General features: G+C 47.0%; 1 protein-coding gene across 2 annotated transcripts in view; it reads left to right on the forward strand.

Annotated features, from left to right (window-relative positions):
* Positions 1 to 16,878, forward strand: part of KCTD1 (potassium channel tetramerization domain containing 1) — a 96,551-nt gene that overhangs the window by 35,247 nt on the left and 44,426 nt on the right. The window contains exon 1 of one of the 2 annotated variants that reach the window (XM_056853993.1): positions 2,777 to 2,856. The exons of the other annotated variant lie outside the window; for it this stretch is intronic. The gene's annotated coding sequence lies outside the window, so the exon portion shown is untranslated. Of the gene's footprint in view, positions 1 to 2,776; positions 2,857 to 16,878 lie in introns of those variants that run through there. 2 annotated transcript variants of the gene reach the window in all.

Genomic DNA, 16,878 nt, shown 5'->3' on the forward strand with positions numbered 1-16,878 from the left:
GTTTGGATTTTAATAGTTTAATATTGTAAACGGTCTTGAGTATTTGTTTTTAAATAGAAAGATGGGGTATAAATACTCAAATAATGATAAAGTGTTCCTGTACTGATCTGGATGGCCCAGGCTAGCCTGATCTTGAAAGCTAATCAGGGTCGGCCCTAGTCAGTATTTGGATGGGAAACCACCAAGGAATACCAGGGTCACTATGCAGAGGCAAACCACCTCTGAACGCCTCTTGCCTATAAAACCCTAAGGGTTTGCCATAAGTCCACTGCAACTTGATGTGGAAAAAATAAAAAAATAAAGTGTTGCTATTACATAAAATTGCAGGAATTGATCTGAAACTTTATTAGTTTTCCTTGGGATGACCCGCAGTGGGAACTTGATTATGGAAACATTCATTGACGGACAGCCCATACCTGAGGGAAGGGGCTGCACTGGTGGCTGGAGGCAGCGCCGCCACGCTGCCTCCAAAGGAGGATTCACCCCCCACACACACAATGAAGCAAAATCCTGCCCTTACCTTTGAGTCCTGTGGAACAGCTCCATTGGGTTCCATGGGGATACGCCACCTAAAAAAGGTGGCTATCTTGAGGTAAGGGCAAAGGGGGTGTTCCTGGCCAGTAAGGGCTTAGGAGGCCGCCTAAAGGCTCCTCCTCCCGTGGACCGCCCCAGGAATGCCCCCCCCCGAGGACGCCAGCACGAGGCTATGCTGGTGTCCCTGGGCTGCACTGCCGCAGCAGCGCCCGGATGATGGCATGAGCGCCCCAACACTGGCATCCATGGCTCAAGTGGCCCGGACACCAGCGCAGCCTCTTGCGTGCCTCCTGAGCTCTTTCAGCCCCAGCCAGAGCTCAGGAATTGGCTGTTATCCATGGCTTTTGATAGCATCAATCATAGTATCCTTCTGGGCCACCTTGTCAGCCTGGGACTAGTAAAATACAGTGTTGCAGTGGTTTGTCTGGTTTCTATGTTATGGATTGGTTGGGATTATGTTGTTGTTCTGAATTTTCAGACGGTGTGCATATAGGAAATGCAGCATCAGGGCTTCCTTTTGTTGGTCCTTTTTTCAAAATGTTATCAAAGTCCCATTGAACCCACTAAGAATTCTGAGGAAACACGCTTTAATTTATGGGGCTCCCCACCCCCAGCAGCATGTTTAGTATAACTGTGTGTTTTTTTCCTTTAAACTCAGCATTCAAAGTTTGCTCCTTGAGATAGACTTCAGTTCTTTTCCCTTCCTGGTGCTACACAAATTATGTTGTTAGTTTGATTTTAGAATATTACAGTTAGGTAATTTTCTTGGATTTCTGAAGACTTCAAAAATGAAGTTCTGCTTTTGGTCTGTTTTGAGCTGTCATGTGGTTTTCCCAAAATGTCTTGCATACTTTGAGTTGTTGTTGGGCTGTTGTTTGTTTTGAACAACATTTCCTTTCTGTCAAATAACCTCTCAACCATTTTAGGGATCAGACCAGCAATAAACTGTCATCTCTGGCCTTATCTGTGAATCATAGCTGGGGTGTTACGATTGCTGGTTGTGACTTGTCAGTAGCTTGACAGGATTTCCCCACAATTTTGTTCCAGGTGAAAGAACACTACTAAAAAAAGGGGGGGCTGAGTTAACACTTAATGTGAGCTACAATGCAAAGAAACGATGTTGATAGTTTAGTACAGTGGTTCCCAAACTTTTCCGGCCACTGCCCCCTTGGTTCCATAAAGTCAACCCCACCGCCCCCTACCCTATCCAACAACACAGTTGAAGGGGCCCACCTATAGCACCCCCCTGCTGCTCCCTTGCCTCTTAGTGCCCCCCTAGGTATTCCCCCCCCCAGGGAGTGCTATTGCCCACTTTGGGAACCACTGGTTTAGTGTAACCAAATAGGAGAGGAAACTGTATTTGTGTTTGTGTGTGAGGGGGTGGGGGCAGGTATATTCACAGAACATTCCCTGGTAACAGTATTCCATTGCTGGATATCTACATGCACACGGCTTGCTTCTCTTAGCATCAATCTGCTTTTGTTGTGAATGAAATTGCCCCCGGTACCCTATCCTCCTTTTGAAATAAAGGGGGTAAAGCATTGGGAAGTGTTAACAGGAGCCGGTTGAAAGAACCAGTGCCTCAGCAGTAGCTTCAAGTTAAGGAAGCATTTGTGGCATCTGGAAGTGTTTGTGGAAATGAACTTAAAAGGGGGGGAGAGAAAGGGGGGAAATTGGTGATTCCAGCGGGTACTAACTTCAGGGCGGTTTTCAGCAGCGCCAGGGCTTGCAGAGTCCCGTATTGCCTGAGGGGGTAGATGCCTGCTTGAAAACCTAGAAATTGGCTTGAGGATGGGGGGGGGGCACAGGAGAGAACGGGGAGGGAGTAAATGAGCCTGTGTATGTGGGAGAGAGAGAGAGAGAGCGGCAGAGAATGTTGATGGCTATGCTCTGCAGGGCTAGGGCTGTGCCTTGTGTGTGTGCGCGTTGCAGCTGCTTGTCCCCGCAGGCTGGGAATAGCTCTAGATTTGCCTCTTGGCTGCAGACTGTGTGGGTTTTACTAGCCCTGGCGGCTTCCAGTGCTACTTGCTGCTAGCTTCCTACGGCTTATTCGCGCCAGACAGAAAACAAGCTGGCTTCCTTCTTTGGTACACAGCCTGCCTGGAGTCCTCTAAGGCTCCCAATACTCAGGGACGGCGACGGAAACCTCTTTCGGGCGCCGCTTTGCATCTCCTCCTGGGCCCCGCTTTCAGAGGAGCCGGCTCGCAGCCCGGCCAGCTTCGCCGCCTCTCGGTTCCAGCCGCATCCTAACGTGTCTGCCTCCCTTAAGGCTGCCCGATGTCTTTGCCGTGAAGCCAAGGAGGAGCAAAATCGACGCGCCTGGTATGCAACCAGTGTGGCTTTTTTTAATGGGGGGGGTGGGGGGTGGGATGGTAGGTGGGACGGCCGGGTAGTAGGAGACAAGGGAGGGGGCCCCGAGCGAGTCACTCAAAAGTGCTGACAATCTGAGAAGTTTTCTCTCCTGCCAGAGCGAACTCAGCGCCGTGCCAGCTGCGGAGTGGGGGCTGCGATGCCGCCTTTCCGCGTCGGGCTGCCAGATTTCAGTGGGGAGGAGCTGCCTGGTGCGATAAGCCGCCTGCCCCCTCGCTCTTCACCTGCCGCTGTCACAGCTGCTGCCGCCGCCGCCGCCGTCCCCTCGTTCTCGCCCCCCACCCCCATTCCTTCAGTGGCCACCAGCAGCGAGGGGGCAGAATCTCCCATCCTCCCGTGAGCCATGAAAGACTGGGGGCTGGCGGGCCGCTCTTCGGGCATCACTTAGCGGACGGCAGCTGGCACCACGCTGGGTAAGTGCAACCGGTCCTGCTCCGGCCGCCCTTCCTACCGGGCAGCATGCACGGGCCAATGTCAACTACCCCTTTTGCACGGCGTTAGCGCTCGGCCGGGGAGGGGGAAGCCTCCCAAGCGGCAGTGCCAGCCCGCGGGGCCGTCTCTCTCTACCCCCGCCGCCCTATCCCTCGCACAGCAGCCACTGGGAGCGCGGCCCCTTTAAGAGCCCAGCTTTGCCTCCCGGTAGCTGAAGGTCATTAAACACAAAAGCGCTCCAGCGCTGCGGTCCAATATAGCGCATGCGCCCTGCCCGAGGACTGGCAGGGAGACGGCAATATGGCGAGAATGCCTGGCAGCGGCGGCGGGGAGTGGAGCACCGGGGGCGGCGGCGGCAGCAGCAGCAGCAGCAGCGCAGGAAGCGGCGGCGGCGGCGGGGAGAACAATGCGGGGGTCCGGCCGGGCGGCAGGGGTGGCCCCCACCGGGCCCTGCACTATTGCAGCGCCGGGGAGGAAGAGGACGGGGAGGACGAGGACGAGATCCAGGAGGTGCAGATAACGGGGGACGAGGAGGCGGCCGATGGGGGGATCCTGTTGCTGGACGACGAGGAAGAGGAGGAGGAGGAGGAGGTGATGATGGGGCTGGAGTGGGACGCCGAGGAGCAGCCGGGCCGTAGGATCCGTATGGACCGGGGCACCGGAGCGCTGCTGGACTCCCCCCCGGCCGCCGGCTGCGGCGCCAGGGGCCGCCGGGGCGGCGGCCGCGGCGTCGGGGCTCCGGCGGGGGGCGTCCCCTCGGCGCCCCTCAGCACCCGCGGCGGGGCGGGCAACGTGGCGGCGGCGGCGGAGGACTCGGACCCCGAGGCGGAGCTGCAGCTGCAGCAGCAGCAGCAGCCGCGTCCCGAGCGGGCCCGCCTGAGCGAGAACACGCGTCTGGCCACCCGCTACGCGGTGCGCATCTTCCGCGAGTACCTGAGCGAGAAGGCGCACAGCCCGGACTTCGAGAGCCTGGACAAGGCGGCGCTGTGCCGGGTGCTGCGCTCCTTCTACGCCGAGGCGCGCTCCAAGAGCGGGCAGCTCTACTCCAAGTCGTCGCTCATCAGCATCCGCAGCTCGCTCAACCGCTACCTCAACGAGCCGCCCTACTGCCGCACCCTCGACCTCACCAAGGACCCCGAGCTGCGCGCCGCCAACCTCACGCTGGCCGCCGTCATCCGCAAGCTGGAGGAGCAGGGCGCCGGGCCCGTGGTGCAGAAGCAGGCCATCACGCGCGCCGACCTGCGCCGCCTCTACACCTGCAGCGTCTTCAGCGCGCGCAGCCCCTTCGGCCTCCTCAACAAGGTCTGGTTCGAGACCTGCATGTACTTCTGCACGCGCGGCCGCGAGAACCAGCGCGAGCTGGAGGAGGACTCCTTCGGGCTGGCCGTGGACGAGGACGGCCGCCGCTTCGTCTACTTCAAGGCCCTGGGGCCCTACCACAAGTCGCGCTCGTCGGCCTGGAGCAAGAAGCGCGCCGAGGGCGGCGGCGGCGGCGGCGGCGCCGACGAGGAGAACCTGCCGCGCATGTACGAGACCGGCACCGAGTTCTGCCCCTACGCCAGCTTCGTCAAGTACCTGGCCAAGCGCAACCCGCTCTGCAGGGCCTTCTTCCAGCGGCCCCGCGACCACTGCAGCGAGGGCGACGTCACGTGGTACGAGAACAAGGCCATCGGCAAGAACCTGCTCGGCACCCGCATGCAGATGCTCTCCAAGGCCGCCAAGCTCTCCAAGACCTACACCAACCACTGCATCGGCGCCGTCTCCGTCGCCACCCTCAACAGCATCGCCGGCATCGGCACCAGGCTGCCCCCAGCAGCAGGAGGAGGGGGCGGCTGCTACGCCCTCAACGGCCGGGCCCGCCCCTCGCCCCTGCCCGCCGACTCCTACCTCCTCCCCACGGCGGCGGCGGCGGCGGCGGCGGCGGCGGCGGCGGGCCCCCTCCTCACGTCAAGGCCGAGACGGCCGCCCCCGTCGTCGCCGCGCCCTCCAAGCGCTCCCTCTACGAGGCCATGCACGCGGCGGGGGGCGGGGCCGCGGCCGGGGGGGACGCCTGCGGCCCCTCCGCCTCCCCCAAAAGACGCTGCCTGAGGCCCGACGAGCCTTTGGACGCCGCCGCCTCGGTGGTGGTGGTCTCAGTGAAGCACGACCCCTTGCCTCTCCTCGTCCCCGAAGCCAATGGGCACAGAAGCACCAACTCTCCCACTCTCAGTCCACCTGCTATTGTTTCCCCCACACAGGTAACAACCCCCCCCCCCAAAAAAAACCGCCAATCCTTACCCTCCCTTTTTGTCGTATACACACCATTTCTTTACCTTTTCCAGTTGCTCCGCTCAGCATAACGGGATCACCTACCGAAAGGTTGGTGCGTGTTGCTGTCCTGACAGGCAAACAGCGGCTGTTGCTGAGCCCTCGGTGGACTTTTAGAGCAACTTTGGCTGCTCAGTAGGCATGAAGCTATCCTGATGCGGGCTTGGGACATTTTGCTAGTTTCCCCCCCCCCCCGCACCCCTTGAGACAACAACTTCCTGTTTTCTGGTTTTTAGTGTTGTACTTTCTAGGAGAAAGTAAAAATTTGTCACAATCACCATCCCACCCTGTGCAATCTGTGAAGTTCCAGGTCTCTGCTAGAGTGAGGCATGCACTTGTGTATGTGTGTGTGTTTCCAAATACAGGGTTAATAGCTGTTGGGGAATGCTGGTTGCTTCCTTGCTTAAAGAGACACAAATAATTTAGAAGTTGCTTAGATGAATATTTCAAGGGTCATATTATTGAGCCAACGAGGTGTTTAATCTCAAAAGTGCAGGAAACCGATCAGATCCACGTCAGTAGAGAAAGGTGCATTTTTTTTTTGGCAAATGGTCCTTTTGTTTCCAGAGCTGCTTCAATTTACTTGATTTTAATCACGCACTGTCCGTTCCTGTTGCATCAGTACCTACAGCAAGATGGGCTGCTTGCTGTGTTGCACCCCCAAAGTCTTAAGACTGTGGGGGCAACAGTTTTAGTCCAACCTAAACTGCAGTTGACTTTGAAACCTCCTGGTGTTCTGGTCTCCGGCATTAACAATGATTTCAGTCTAAGCTCTGAAAGAGCTCTGTTCTTTGAATACAGGTATATGACATGCCTGAGCAGTTTCCAAAGTAGAAATACCAGTTTTGTACAAACTGACCCTTTCAGAAGAGTTTGTCAGCTAATCAGCCAGCCTGAAGGCTGATTGAAGAAGTGGTCTATTTGTGAATGGCTGCACAAGCATGTGTCTTCTCTAAAATACTTATGACCTCCCTTTTACTGTTTGGAGTTTGGGGCCACTGGAGTAGAGAGAGTATTGTACTTTGGTCTCCTGCTGTGTGTATCTTACAGCCCTGAATAACTAGTGATCTGCTGATGTGTAGATAATGTCTTTATTCTGGTGTGTTGATGAAAGAAACTACCTCCTCAGTATATTTCTAGCATGAAATAACCACCCATCCCAACTTTGGGAACAAAGTAAAAACATATTTCAGAGTAGTATAGACTTGCATTGCATGTCTGTAAGCAAGAAGAAATAAGACAGTCCACCTTAAATTTGTATGCATGTGTGGTTGGTGCCAGTGAGTGAGAGGATCTGCTCTTCCAACTGAGTATAATCTAATGTTTTCCCCAGTAACCAATTAAACCCAATAATTTATCATTATATTCCCTGAACTGCATGGGAAGCTTACCTAAGGTGAACTTCATTTATATAGTAGTTTTAAATGTTAATGACTGTTAAGTCAGACACTTCAGATAGAGGGGAAAACAGACAGCTGAGAAAATTACATATGCAGTAGATAGAATAAAGACATCTGTTGTTTCTTCACTGTTGACTATTTTTTCCTCCCCAAAATGAGCAGTCAGTGGCAGACTACTAGATGTTAAAGGTAGTTTAATATACTAATGTCTTTCAATTTTAATCGGATTCTTGATTAGATGGGATAATTTGACTCTCCATTTCTACAGGGGGAAGAAAAAGTGTTCTTTGGATTTGCATAAAAAATGTACCTTTTTATTTAGCAGAGGAAAAAGTTTGCTCCTTTTACTAGCTATCTTAACAGCAATTAATTTTCCTCCAATAATCACAACATCCTTTATTCGCAGATTATTTTGTGTAAGTTAGAATGAACTTTTTTAAATGGGGGGGTATATTGGACATGTATTTAAAAAGAGTATCATAAGAATGATAAAATCTCAGCATGTTCAGAAAAATGAATGACTGTTGGGCTTAATAGCCCCAAAGTGTTGACGTGGGCACTCTACTCTTGCAGCTGATTATTAATTCCTAGGAAGTGACCTGACCCACAGTAGTTACTGCTTAATTATAAACATAGACTTTCAAGGCCTTGTTACCCAGTTGATTTCATGAAGTGGCATGCCCTTGAATTCCTTGATTGACAAATACTGCTGCTTTCAGGATAGTTTCAAGATCATGAAGGTCACACAGACTAGACTGAGTTTTATTGACTGCTGGTGCTAAAAGGATGTATATAACGCTACCCATATGGCTCTAAAAATGAACAGAGCGCTCAAGTTTTAGGTGAAGATCAAGGATGAAATATTAACCTCATCTCAGATTAGAAAGGAAAAGGGTTACTTGATAAATCTATTCGATGTCACTCTGTATCACTTATTGTAACATTGGCATCCTATGTTTATAATGTTTTAAAATGTGCACTAAAATGGTGGCCTAATGCTATGATCTTAAATACATTAGTCACAACCCCAATATTTCCTGCATGAAATTTAAATGCACCTGCATTTCTAATGCCTCATGTGGGTCATTCAGAGAAAAGAATTTTTCTGCTTGTTACAATTGTCATTTTAGCAAAGCTTTCAAAGTAGCATGTTTTGTTTCCCAGATAATTTCCCATCCATGTTCTGACCAGGTCCAGACCTGTTTAGCTTTTGCAATGCAAATACACTGAGCTCATTCTTTGAGCACAGAGAAACCATATATGCATATACTGAACCCATTGGAGCTCAGGTACTGCATGTAAGCAAGGGCACCTCCACACTATATACAACAGCCTAATCGCTGTGTGGATATTGGTGTTAACACTAGTGTTTTCCACAACAATCATGCAAATATGTTATCCACATTTTACTGCTTTAAAAGATCTGTATGCAAATGGTGTTTATAGCTGGATGAAGGAAATACTGATACAGCACCAGGATATGCCTAACAATTCTGCTTGCCCTTCATAGTATGAAACCACCTTAAGCAAGATATCCTTGGAGCTTATGTTTTATGTGTTGGAGTTTATGCTTTTATAATTGAGATACCATTATGGGAGATCGAAGTGAAGAGTTAGAATATTTTGAACATTTGGGAATTTAATGAATACTGCATTGTGGATCTCTGTTGTTCCTATGTCCACTTTTTTCTTTTTCTTTTTGCTTGAAGATGTATACTAAGGACAGAAGCACTGTAAGAGATAATAGGAGTGAGGGGGAGGCATATTAAATGTTTCTTTGATTCAGGTATCGCTTTAGGTAGTGGATCCAGGAGGCACAACCGTATTTTAATCACCCAGGGATGACCCTGCATGACCTTGACTTCCGTTCTTACAGCTCATGAGGTGTAATGGTGTTCATGCAGTGGTATAGTGGTTACTGCTGAGGCTAAACAGGGAGATTTGTTAGATGGCTATTAGTCTCTTACATAGTTTTAATACATTAATTAAAATATTATACCGCACTTTGTCTGCCATCCACAGTGTCGCCAAGTGGCTTGTGTGTTAATTTCTCAGAAATGTTCAAGATCAAATATTGCAGTACCACAACCGTCATGATTTCTAAAAGCAACACTTTTAAAGTTTAGTCAGAGAGTATAGAAATCTTCTCACAGGGCTGTTGTGAGGGTAAAAAGGAGGAGAGGTGAATGATGTAAGCTGCTTTGGGTGGGTATAAAATGAATAAGTAAATGGCATGTAACTGTGAAACCATGGTGAGACAACTGTGCACATCCAGCAGCGGACACAGGTGTGACTTTTTATTTGCTGCTTGGTAGTGTGTCAACAATTGAGTTGAAATCCCACACTTGTGGATAGATTCTGATTACCTTCTTTACTGTTGGATCACTTGACTGAAAGTTGGGACAGGGGCTTGGTTCCCCCCCCCCCCGCCCCGAGACAGCACACTCTGAGATGGCTGTTAGAACGGGCCCTAAACTGTAAAATTGACTTAACATGGACTTAAAATTAATGGACCTCTATTGGTCTTTTGTTCAACTTTTCTGTTCTTGTAGCAGCCTGCTTTCTGTAGTTCTTAAAAACAGGCATTTAATAGCCCAGAGAAGTCTAGTATTATTTACTGAAACAGGGTGTAAATAAGATACTGCTATAAGTGCTCCAAGGATCCTGAAAGAATGAGGCTCTTGTTGGGACTGTAATATGTCTTCATCCCCATTGTAAAAGGGTACAGTAGCATCCCAGCACCCAGCAGGTATGGCCAGGCCACCTGTGAGATTGAATTTGTACTGATTTGTTTGTTAAACTTTTCCAGATTAGTATGTATACGAAGGTGTTTTGGAAAGTTTCAAAATACAGTAGGAACAGCCATTTTGTTATTACTCTTTTGGCCCTGTATTGTCTTATTTACCATAATGTATCACTTGTCTTCTCCCCAATAGAATAATGCAATTGCTATTAATTACCTGTTGGAATTGGTGTGTGTGAGGGGGGGAAGGGGTCCAGAGATGATAAGGGAAGGGTTTGCAGACCTCACTGTTTACATGAGTTATAGGTGAAGGTACATGCTGTTTCAAGATGCTTATCCATGAGTTCTGTATTAGTTGAAAGTAGGAAGCCACCAAATTGTTTGGTGGTAATGACCCTGCAATATAAAATCTGCTACCTAATTAATCTTTCACATTCTTTCATCTATGTGATCCTTTCCATAAGCCCATTTTGTACTGATTTCCAATGCAACATTTCAACTGGAACTCCCCCCCCCCGTCTTCAACGGTTCTTTTAAAAAGAAGCAGAGAAAGTTTTAATATTTTGTGTCTATTAGACTTAAGTGAACTTCATGTTACCATCAGGAAAGGAAATTGAGTGCTGAAGCGACACCTCACAAATCCCCTCTCTTCAAATAGTTAAATAATTCACTGTCCTTAGTATAGGAACATCAAAGTCCTAATGCACAGACTAGAGTGGTAGGTGCCTGAAAGCATTTTCTTTATTAAATGAAGCGTCTGTGCTTTTTTTTCCTGTGAAAAAGGCTTCTCTTTGCTTACTGTTCTCCTTGCAGAGACCCAGAGATCAGAAAATCCTCAGTTTTAATTGATGAATCTGTATGACAGTGAGAGGCCTTATTTTATGTATGGTCTAGAAATAAATGAGCGGTTAAACCCTTTGAAATATACCACTGCTGCAAAAGCCATGGGCTGTAATTAAATTGAATGTAGGGTTGTATTGTCTGCTGCCTTTAGCTATAAACTTGATAATAGACCTTAGTACACCAACTATTGTGTTAGAAGTTGGATCCTAATTAGTTATGTTGTAGATTTGTCAGCCATGTTGGAAGACCTGTCCCCCCCCCCTCCTTTTCGTTGTGTCAGAAGCATGTGCAGTTTTTTTCCTCTTCAAAAGAAGCAAGAAATGAGTGTGGTTCTGAACTCTCAGTGTGCCAGTTACTGCTTATGTGCCATATGCTGTAGATTCTGCCGAGGTGATTTCAGTTCACTTTGGATTCAGTATCATTTGCAGAACCCTGTAAAGTGTGTGCCTGAGGGAAGGCTGTTATAAACTCTGACTTTTGGGCACCGGTTTTCTAAAAGAAAATGGTAGCTGTGTATCATACTTGATGTTGCCCAGTTGTAACTCTTTAGGTTTTAGTGGGCAATATGTCGAAAAACAAGGCTTAAATATGAGCTACTTTCTTTCTTCCCTAACACCCCCAGGAAGGTTAAATAAAAACTTAGAAAGATGTACCAAGCATTCAAATCCTGGGGCATACATAATCTGTTAAACGCTTTTGTTAATGTAATTTGTATTTAATTTGATTTTATGCAGAGATGGCACAATGGATTTGGAAGAATGCAGACGGTCATTTACCACCTGGTGACTTACCAGTGGAGCATGTGAGAGCAGTTGCCTAAAGTATCAGTCTAAGTGCTGAGAATTCTACTATGTATCCCAGGGAACCAAGGGAGTGGTAAATTCTCCGTGCAGTGTAAAACAGGGGTGGGGAACCTTTTTTCCGCCAAGGGCCATTTGGATATTTATAACATCATTTGTGGGCCATACAAAATTATCAGCGTAAAAATTAGCCGACCAAGCCCCAAGCAGGCAGCTGCCCCAGATAACCCCCCCCCACATGCGGGAAAGCAGACAGGCATCCAACCAGTGGCACACTCACCAACCTGGTAGCACAGGATGGTCAGTTGCACCAGCTGGGCGTAGCCGTTCAGCCGCACTCCGGAGTTGCTCCTGCTCCGCATGGTCGGGGCCGGATTCTGCAGCCGGCTCCTGCTAATTCTGCCTGCAGGGATGAATTGAGGACATATTGGCTAAGAACTCTCCCCACCCACGCATTCTGGCCCTGCCTCTTTAACCCTTTCATTGTCACCACTTCCGCCCTTAGCCCTCTTGTAGTACAGAGGGAATACGTTTCTCCATGGCCCGGGTGAGAAAGAGTTAACAGTTTCTTGGGCGGTCCTAGCATATCTTTAGCTAACGACTCTTCTGCAAGGGGGAAAAAGGTTCCTTTTCTCGGCAAAACAAACTCACATCTGCCTTGAATAGAGGCTGTTCCTGTCCGCGGGAGGGGGCAGATCACCAGTCTTAGATCCTTCTGAGCTAGAGATCTGCCAGGACCCACAAAGGGCCAGACCAAATGGTTTCGCAGGCCTTAAACGGGCCCCAGGCCTGACGTTCCCCACTCCTGGTGAAAAAGGATGCTTACAAGTGACCAACTCCCCACAAAGTGTTGTGCCCACTATGACAACTGACTGCATACCAAAAAATTCACCATCTGGTTGTGAAGTTGTGTGATGACTGTTAAACATTAGAGTGAGAGTTAACATTTGGCCTTATGCTGAGATTTTCAGGAAACACTGTTTCTGCAGTCCATTGAAAACATCAAATATACTACACAGCACTGGGACTGAGATCTCATGCTAGCACAAAATAGGATCAGCTTTGGCTAACAGTGCAAACAGCAAGTAGTGTGACACTGTTAATGAAGTAGCCTCACTAGCCTTACAGTGCAATCCTGAGGGGGGGTTAGGAAGCGTCCGGGGGCTGCACAGCTCCGCTGCCTCCTGAGCAGCTTTCTGCCAGGTGCAGCAAGTCAAAAAGACTACTTTGCAGAAACAGCCATGAAACCACTTCATGCCAGGCGCAGCAAGCCGAAAAGGCTGTTTTGTAGAAACCCCCCATGAAACTACTCCATAGGGTTTCACAGGGCTATGCCAGCAATTTTGCAAGCACAAGATGGTGCCTGCAAAAGGGGTCTTTCCTGGGGTGAAAGGGCTTAGGAAACTGATTAAAGTCAGCTCTGCCCCAGGAACGCCCCCTCGAGCCCTTGTGCTGGGGAAACGCTGTTGGTGAGGTTGCCCCAGCACCCAATCTTTGTTCTGCTCCCCAGAGCCAGCATAAGTGGCCCTGCGCCTGCTCCTATCCCCTTCCCCCCCCCCCTTGTGGATTGCTCTGCCCTAGTGCCTGGTTCCAGTTGCAAGCCACTTATTAAATAAATAATGTTAGTTAATAATGTTAGGGAAGCTAAGTACAGCAATGTCCAGTGGCACCTAAAATTTATTCCCACGTAATAAGCTGTCATGAGTTAGAACTCACTTCATCATAAATTATTTGCATTTGATACAGTGATATAGTGAGCACTGACTAATGAAAGATTATGATACAATACATGTTTTTAGTCTTTTAGGTGTCGCTGGACACCTGTCATATTTTGCTGCTACAGACTAACTTTATACCAATGTGTTTAAAGGATTTCCCTCCTAGTTTAGAAGTGCATATTTTTGTTGTACTTAACTAACAGGATTACCCATCTGAAATTAAGTACAACAAAAACAGGCACTTCCAATCTAGGAGGGAAATCCTTTATATTTATCGGTATGAAGTTAAGATGTAGCACTACAGAGATTATTAACCTTTTTGTAATAATTGGTAATTAATTGGTAAGCCATTTTTACTCCAAGGTTTTTTTCATCTGTCTCTTCTGAGAAGCCTCTGGCTTTTAGCCTTTAATCGATTGAATCCTCTATTGTAAATCATGCTAGCATTAAACCCCATATATCAAGCAAAGAACTATTCTGAAGATCCATTACACCATATTGTGTTTCATTATGCAAGTGTAATTGAGACAAGGTTTTTATTTATTGTTTGCAGTAAATTATACAGTGTATATTAGCTAGTAGCTAGCTATGAATGATGTGGATGATCTTGTAAAAATAGCATGGCTATGTTCTAGGAAGAAACTAGACCATCAATAGGGGAAAAATTCTACTTGTCCTCCATCGAAAATAAGAAGTCCTGTTAACACATTTGGTAAAATTTGTAACTAAAAGCGAAATGGGGAGAGGCAGATTGCATCTGGCTCTGGCTACCTCATTTCCAACCTCCACTTTTTGGCATAATGTCTGGGTAGCCTGTAAGTACAATATTTTGAGCAGTAAACTTCTCACGTTATCAGTTCGGCCAGAATTTCTGTGCATATGCACCATTCAAAATATTGTCAAATGAACAGATTTTTAAATGAGGGGAGGAGGACAGGCATGATTCCCCACTCTGCCCCTGGTTTCTGAGTTTGGGTCTAAGTTTCTCAAATATCTGAGTATTCAAAGGAGAATAGGGCAATTTTATATACTAGTCCTTATTTCCATGTTCTTCTGGTGCAAACCCATTGTGTGGGAGTAAAAGTGTTAGTTTTCATTGCTATATCTGGCAGCTGCCAGCTAAAACTTCTTAGGCATCACATAACATTTTTGAGACAACGGGCCACCCCTGTAGCACTTCTGTGTTCCTCAGTACAATTTTTTAATCAACTCAGTAGCTGAAGTGCAGATCAGAAGCTGTAACGAATTGTCCCTCCCTCCTTTTTATTTTTAAACAAATGGGTCATAATTAGACCACTTATGCCTTGTTTTACTTCTGCAGGATTTTACTGTCATTGTTCTGAACTGGGATAAGGTCTGATGTTCTCTATGAATGTGTATACATACACAATGGATAGTTTGGAACATTTGTCATTTGGTCATGCAGAATTTCTTCTGTACATTAATCTTCTGGATACCTACTGTGCTTTGGATTTTTAAAAAAGCCAAAATCAGATCCAGTGTGGCCAGGGACTTAAAGTATCAAATTGCCTTCACTAATAATATCTCCCCATCTCTCTTTGCCCATTTTATTGTGTGTGTTTGTACGTACCAGGTAGGAGTAAAATTGGGTTCCCCCCACCAAACAAGCTGTGTGTTATATCTTTTTCCTTATTTCTATACTTTATGCCTTCAAATTTCATTGATTTCTGTTAATAAAAAATAATAGACAAGTATTACTAAAGAGAGGTAATGTATGACCATATATTTTCCCTTGTACCACTTAAGTTGTTTCCTCATTTACCTGTATAGGTGATTTTTATTCACTGTCAAATATATGATCTACAAAGGACTCACAGCCCATAGTGCTTATAAAGTATCACCTTTCCCTTCTTTTAGTTTTAAAATTTGACGGTTAAGAAATTATAGGCATGACACACTTTGCCTGTGTTCAATGTATAATCTCTTCAAAGCAAACAAAAGTATGTTATTAATATTGCCAATACATTTTTATCCTTGAGCTCAAGCAATTATTTGGCTTAGGTTACTTCCTTATTTTCACAGGGGTTCTTGCATGCATGAGTGCTCATACTGCTCTCAGAACATAGGATCAGTTCATCATTCTTTGTTGAGATGTTCGGTGAAAGCATTTACTTGATATTAATGAATGGAGCAGAGGTGCCTCTGTATAACTTCATTACTGCAGCTCATCTTTTAGAATCTGGGTGTGAATTTTGCTAGCATCCTAGTTTTGAAGCCAGCTGAGTAACACATATACCTTCAGATGAATATTGTCTATGTCAAAGGTGTCAAGCTCATTTGTTAGGGGGGATGGATATGACATAAATATCACGTGGTCGGGCCATGCCATGTGTGCCATAAAATTTAACGCCAGGTATGGAAGATACAAACTTTTTTACACAGGCAGAGCCAATGAATGATATTCTTTTTAACTTAATTTTTTTACTTAACATACAAACATTCTTAAAATAATAACGCTTTTACAGTATTTTCTTTTATTTAACAGTCTTTGATCATTGACACCTCGGGACTGGGGGAATGGCTGCCTCAACTGGTGGGCTGCTGTGGGCTCACCAGCCCAGATCAGGACCGGTGGAGGGGGTTGCCAGATGTGGGGGGGAGAGCCTGCAGTGGGCTCGCCAGCCCTGATCAGAGGCGGGGAGGTGGCTGCCTCGGCTAGGTCACGGGCTGAATAAGAGCTCTCAAGGGGCCAGATCCAGCCCACAGGCCGTATGTTTGACACCCCTGGTCTATGTGTTTGCTGTCTACTTTATTGCGAAATTAGATTCAACTCATGCCATAGTGATCACAGAAGTAAAGACTAGCAACAACATTTACATTGATCCAGGGTGTTTCACATACCAATCTTTTCAGAGAGAAGAGGACGCACCAGTGCATATGGAGTGCAACAGTATTTGAATGATCAAGGGTGTTTTAATATCAAAATTTTCAATTATGGAGCTACTAAAGCATTGGATTTTCTTTTAGTCCTATGCATTTCTTACAGAGTGGACTAGCATGCTTTCTTACCTCTTTAAAAAATAGGATGGCTTGATATAGTTTAAATGTTGCCTTGTGTACTACTTAAACTATTTGTGTGTGTGTGTGAGTGTGTGTGCTGCTTTCAGGAAAGCTTCACTTGCTTTCATCTGTGGTCATGGTGGTTTATTTATAACACTGTATTGGTCTAGCAGGATGAATTAAACTGGTTCGGTTGCCTAGCCAAAAATAGTTGGTTTTAAAACACTGTTCCATTATTGCAGATAAGCTACATTCATAGTTCACTGAAGCAAGGGAACCCTACTAATATCTTCACAAGTACCTGAGCACTGAAGGAGAGAAGGCAGCATGGTTATAGCCTGATGAATTTGGATGAGAGACCTCCACGGAATACCAGGGTTGCTATGCAGAGGAAGGCATTGGCACACCTCCTCTGTTAGTCTCTTGCCTTGAAAACCCTATAAGGGGTCACCGTGAGTCAGCTGCAACTTGACAGCACTTCACACACATATTTGTGCATTATTTTATGTCCAATGGATATTTCAAATTTTACAATATCTTAAGTCATCCACTGAAAACCCACAAATACTGCTTTGTGTTTAAGTGAAACTTATGCCTGCATAAATTGTAATCCACCTGCATAAATTGTAATCCACCAAGTCCAACACCGCCCACTAGCTATGTATGGTGACCACTGGGGGCTCAGTGGATGTTCAGTTTTTGTTGTCCAT

Source organism: Euleptes europaea, chromosome 8 (assembly GCF_029931775.1).
Source record: "Euleptes europaea isolate rEulEur1 chromosome 8, rEulEur1.hap1, whole genome shotgun sequence".
Taxonomy (NCBI): domain Eukaryota; kingdom Metazoa; phylum Chordata; class Lepidosauria; order Squamata; family Sphaerodactylidae; genus Euleptes; species Euleptes europaea.